This window comes from Orycteropus afer, unplaced genomic scaffold (assembly GCF_000298275.1).
Source record: "Orycteropus afer afer isolate SDZICR_OR568_19922 unplaced genomic scaffold, OryAfe1.0 scaffold00826, whole genome shotgun sequence".
Classification (NCBI taxonomy): Eukaryota; Metazoa; Chordata; class Mammalia; order Tubulidentata; family Orycteropodidae; genus Orycteropus; species Orycteropus afer.
This window is the reverse complement of record NW_006922413.1, coordinates 133,424-138,568: the sequence shown is the minus strand read 5'-3', so window position 1 is coordinate 138,568 and position 5,145 is coordinate 133,424. Positions and strand designations below refer to the sequence as shown.

General features: G+C 40.4%; 1 protein-coding gene across 1 annotated transcript in view; it reads left to right on the top strand.

Annotated features, from left to right (window-relative positions):
* MAP3K19 (mitogen-activated protein kinase kinase kinase 19) overlaps positions 1-5,145 on the top strand; it is an 86,922-nt gene that overhangs the window by 55,239 nt on the left and 26,538 nt on the right. The gene's annotated exons all lie outside the window — the stretch shown is intronic.

Genomic DNA, 5,145 nt, shown 5'->3' with positions numbered 1-5,145 from the left:
ATATACCACATCTTTACACAAATTATTGTGCATTACACTTTTTTTTTGCCAACTACACAATCCCACCCATTATTATCATAAATGAATTATGCCAATTTTTTTTACATGTTACAAGCATGTGACTAAGGTGACTTATGATCATTGATCAAAGATATTGGCACTAAGGACATAATTGAACTATGAAGTAAGCAGACCTAACAATCTAAAAGGAGTGCTGGTGGTGCAGTAGTTAACTGCTTGGCTGATAACCAGAAGATTGGTGGTTTGAACCCACTAGTTACTCCAGGGGAGGAAGATGAGGCTGTCTAGTTCCATAAAGATTTATAGCCTTGAAAACCTTTTGGGGCAATTCTACTCTGTTCTATGGGGTCACTGTGAGTCAATCAATTCAATGGCAATGAGTTTGGGGTTTGAGTTTAAACGTAACGTAATGGGAGCTCTGGTGCTGTAGTGCCTAAGGCACTTGACTGCTAACCAGAAGGTTGGCAGTTCAAAACCACCAGCCACTCCTCAGAAGGAAGATTGGGCAATCTACTTCCGTAGAGATACCACCTCAGAAACCTAAGGAGGGGTTGCTGTGAGTTGGGACTAACTCAATGGCAATGAGTTGTTGTGTGTGTGGTTTTTTTTTTTTTTTTTGAATGGTTTTACTTTAAGAGGATGTAATAAGGTTTTTACATTCAACTGTAAATTATCAACTTAATTATCAATTACAATATCAACTTAAATTAATAGAAACAAATGCACAGATTTGATTGCTTATTTTCCAATTACTGGGAGACTACCAAACTCAATCCATGACTTCTTGACCATGGCTTATACATTTATTAAGCAAGTATGATCAAAAGTAACATTTTTGGAAGATTTTTATACATTAAGCAGGAGATTAGAAAGATGAAGAGAACAAAAGAAAAATAACAGAATGGTATGATTTACCTGTAATATGGAAGGATGGGTAAATGAGATAGAAATTCATTTCTAGAAATGTCATAAGACATGCACAGTATATGCATGGGTGCATTGTGCCAGAAATGTTTTATTGAGTTTCATCGTTTCTGTGTGTTATATGTATGAGCACCTTATTTGCAGAAAAAAAAAAAAAGGTACTTTTTTGTGTAAGGCTTTTTTTACCTTGTTATGCCCGTAGTATGATGTTTTTCAGAGTCATCCATATTATGTGTATCAATAGTTGTTCCTTTTGTAGCTGACTAATATTCCACTTGCACCCGAAATGCTCCTTGGAAGTGAGAATGGCCAGACTTCGTCTCACCTATTTTGGTCATGTTGTCAGAAGGGACCATTCCCTGGAGAAGGATGTCATGCTTGGTAGGGTGGAGGGTCGACGAAAGAGGGGGAGACCTTCAACGAGATGGATTGACACGGTGGCTGCGATGATGGGCTCAAGTATAGCAGGGATCATGGAGCTGGCACGGGATCGGCAGTGTTTCGTTCTGCTGTGCATGGGGTCGCTGTGAGTCGGAAACAACTCAATGGGACCTAACAACAACAATATTCCACTGTATGAATATACCACAGTTTGTTCATCCAGTCTTCTATTGATAATCATCTGAAGTATTTAAAGTTTTTCACTATTACAAGTAAAGCCGTTATGATCATTCTCATAAATTCCTAAGAGGAGAATTATTGGAACACAGGGTAGTTGCGTGTTTAGTTTTTAGGAAAAACCCAGAGATTTTTTCCAAAGTGATTGCATCATCTTACATCCCTGCTGACAATGTATAAAGCTCTTTTGCCTCACATTCTCACAAACATGTGGTATTGTTATTCTAATTCCAGCCATTTTGGTGCATAGAAAGTAGTGTCTCATGGCAGTAGTAGTGATACATCACTGCGATCCATCCATTTGTTTTCTTTTTAATTTCAACAATATTATTTTGACAAGTTTTATTTCTTTTTCAAATATGCTTTGCTCATTATTGAAAATATCTTCTTGTTCTTTTGGTTTTTTAAAAATTTCTTTAAGCATTTAATACATAGCTATTTTATATTCCAATATGTGAAATCCTTGGGTGTCCAAATCTGTAGATTCTTCTTTCTGCATATCGAACTGTTAGTGGCTCTTTTTCTTGAGTGTTTGAAGATCTTTTACTGTAAGCTCATATTTGGTTGATGTTTATTTGTGGGAATCTTGGGGGCCAGGACTGAGGATGTTATCCTCCTGAAAAGATTTTGTTTGCTGCTCCTAGGTACCAGGGTTGTTACTGACTTAAAACTACTTTAGCCTCTTCCTACATCCCCGAGTTAATGTGAGAGTCTGTGATCAACTTCCAGCTATATCTAGCCCAAGACTTAATTACCAGAGAGCAGCACTGATGCCGCTATTTTCCCCTAGGGAAGCACTGTCTTTGATATTTGCTTACCACTGTCCTAAACCAATCATCCTAAAGCCACCAGGGACAAACTTGTAACCCAACCATCAGGTTTATCAGCTTATTGCAGTGAGGGAGCCCCACACCAGAGGAACTGTGAGATAACTCACCAAATGAACAAAGACAACAGAGTTATAGAATTTGGGGGAAGGGTAGAGTTTAAATGAATTTTCAATGAAGTAGTGTTTTGATAGACTATAAATGCATATAAAGGGGTTGACGTCAGGCCTGAACTGTGAAGTAGACACCAGGTCCTGTTCCTTAGAATTTACAGTTAGCTCTCAACTCAGCAAGGTTTTTTTTTTTTTTTTTTGGTCTCACATCTTGCCAATCTCCCACAGCAGTTCTGTTTGCATTGGTACTACTAAACACCTTCCATTTCTTGAACTCTTATATTTGCATATGCTGTTTTTTTCTGCTGGAACATTATTTCATCCTTCAGGCCTCATTCTTCAGGTCTCATCTTAGATACTACTTCCTCTGGGAAGTCTTGCTGAACCTCCCCAAGGCTAAATGAGTTGCCATTTCTCTATGCTCCCATAGGGTCCTGACCTCACCTGCAACATAATACTCATTATGCAGAATTGTCTCTGTTTTATGTGCCTGTCTTCACCAGATGATAGAGACAAACACCATTGTACCTCCAAGTACCTAGCACCTTGCCTGGCACATAACTACCAAATGAACGCATATTGAATTATTGCTGTTGTTGTCACGTGCCGTCGAGTTGGACCCGACTCATAGCGACCCCTCCTTGGGTTTCCTAGACAGTATCACCATGGAAGTAAATTGTCCCATCTTCCTTCCAATGAGTGGTTGGTAGGTTTGAACCGCCAACCTTCTGGTTAGCAGTCAAGTGCCTTAGGCACTACAATGAACATTTACTGAGTAGATAGCTCTGGTGGCTTAGTGCCTAAGGCATTTGACTGCTAACCACAAGACTAACGGTTCAAACCCACCAGCCACTCCTCGGAAGGAAGATGGGGCAATCTACTTCCATAGAGATACTGTTTCGGAAACCCAAGGAGGGGTCACTAGGAGTCAAATTGACTCAATGGCAGTGAGTTTGGTTTTTTTGGTCCTATTCTAAAACACAAATATCTACTGACATAGATAATGTTGGCATCTGTGCATTAGAAATGATGAAACTGAGGTCTAAGGAGGGTAAGTACATGCCTAGGTCTTATAGAAGCAACAGAAACTGGGTTCAAACCTGGACCATCTGTTTCTGAAGTAGGTGTGCTTAAACACCATGTCATCTATATTTAGGGCTCTTAACTTCCATCTGAGTTCTACTTCACTTATGGCGGAAAAAGGAATAAGCATATTATTTAGTTTTGTGGTGAATATAGGAGTAGAGGAAAGAAGCAGTTGGTGCAGGCACCACCTGGAGGGAAGGATAGTTGGAGAGACTGAATTGGAGGTTCTAGAAACATTCTGTGTCCTCCTGTTTGGTCTTCCACTACTTGCTTTTTGGACCTACTGTCCAGCAGTCTATCTGGTATTCCCCTTCACCATTATCCTAAAAATTCCCTGTCTTAGTTACCTAATGTTGCCATAACAAAATACTATAAAGGGGTGGCTTGAAAGAATAGAAAGTTATTGCCTCATAGTTCTGGATGCTGGGAATCTGAATTCAGGGCATCAGCAGGGCCATGCTCTCTCTGTCCATGCTAGCAGAAATTCTTCCTTGTCTCTTGCAGGTTCTGGTGGCCCACATGTTTCTTCTTGTTTGTTGGCTCATAGACGTGTTTTCAAATAGTGTCTCCCCCATGTGACTCTCTCTCCTTGTCTATTCTTCTCTTTTATAAGACTCAGAAGGGATTAGGACCCACCTTATCCCTGTATGACCTCATTCATTTTATTCATAACATCTTCTAAGACAGAACCTATTTCAGACAAAGTCACATTCATTGGTATGGGGGTTAGGACATCAACATATCTTTTGTGGGGACATATTCAATCTGTATAATTTCCTTTGCCTCTCCCCTGTGATGGCCATACTATGTACTGGACACATGTCTTTCTCTTCTTTGGCTTAGTCCCTCTCTTCGTTGTTGCTGTTCATTGCCTCAGTGTTGATTCTGACTCATGGCGACCCCATGTGTGCAGAAAAGAACTACTCCATGGGTTTTCAGGTCTGTTACCTTTAGAAGCAGACCTCCAGGGCTGTCTTTCTAGGTGCCTCTGGGTAAGTTCGAATTGCCAACCTTTTGTCTAGGAGTTGAGTGTTTAACCATTGATGCCACCCAGGGACTCCTCCAAGACTGAGTGGGTGTATTTTCTAGTAGCTTCCTGAGAAAAGGTGCATGGAATATATTAATGATAGTTTTCATTGTCTCTATTTCTTCTGAGTTCTTTTCTTTATTTCTGTTTGTTGTGCTCTCTGTGTTTTCACGTTTGTTTTTGTTACCTCTATGTTGCTCTAACAGAAAATATACCACAAATGGGATAGCTTTTAACAAACAGGAGTTTATTCTCTTACAGTTTGGAGGCTTTAAGTGTGAGTTCAAAGTGCCAGGCTCTAGGGGCTGGGTGAAAACCCCTCAACCTTGGATTGCAGCTCTGCCTCCTGCTCCCGGCCCACTGAAGCTGGAGGCTTTTCTTCACTCAGCTGCTGGCTGCTGAGGCTGACAAGCCCAAGGTTGACAAGTAATAAGGCACAGTCCCGATATTACCAAACCACATGGCAGGCCATTAATTCAAGTCCATTAAAAATCCCAAGATCAACAGAGCATGGCAGGCTGTTGAAAAA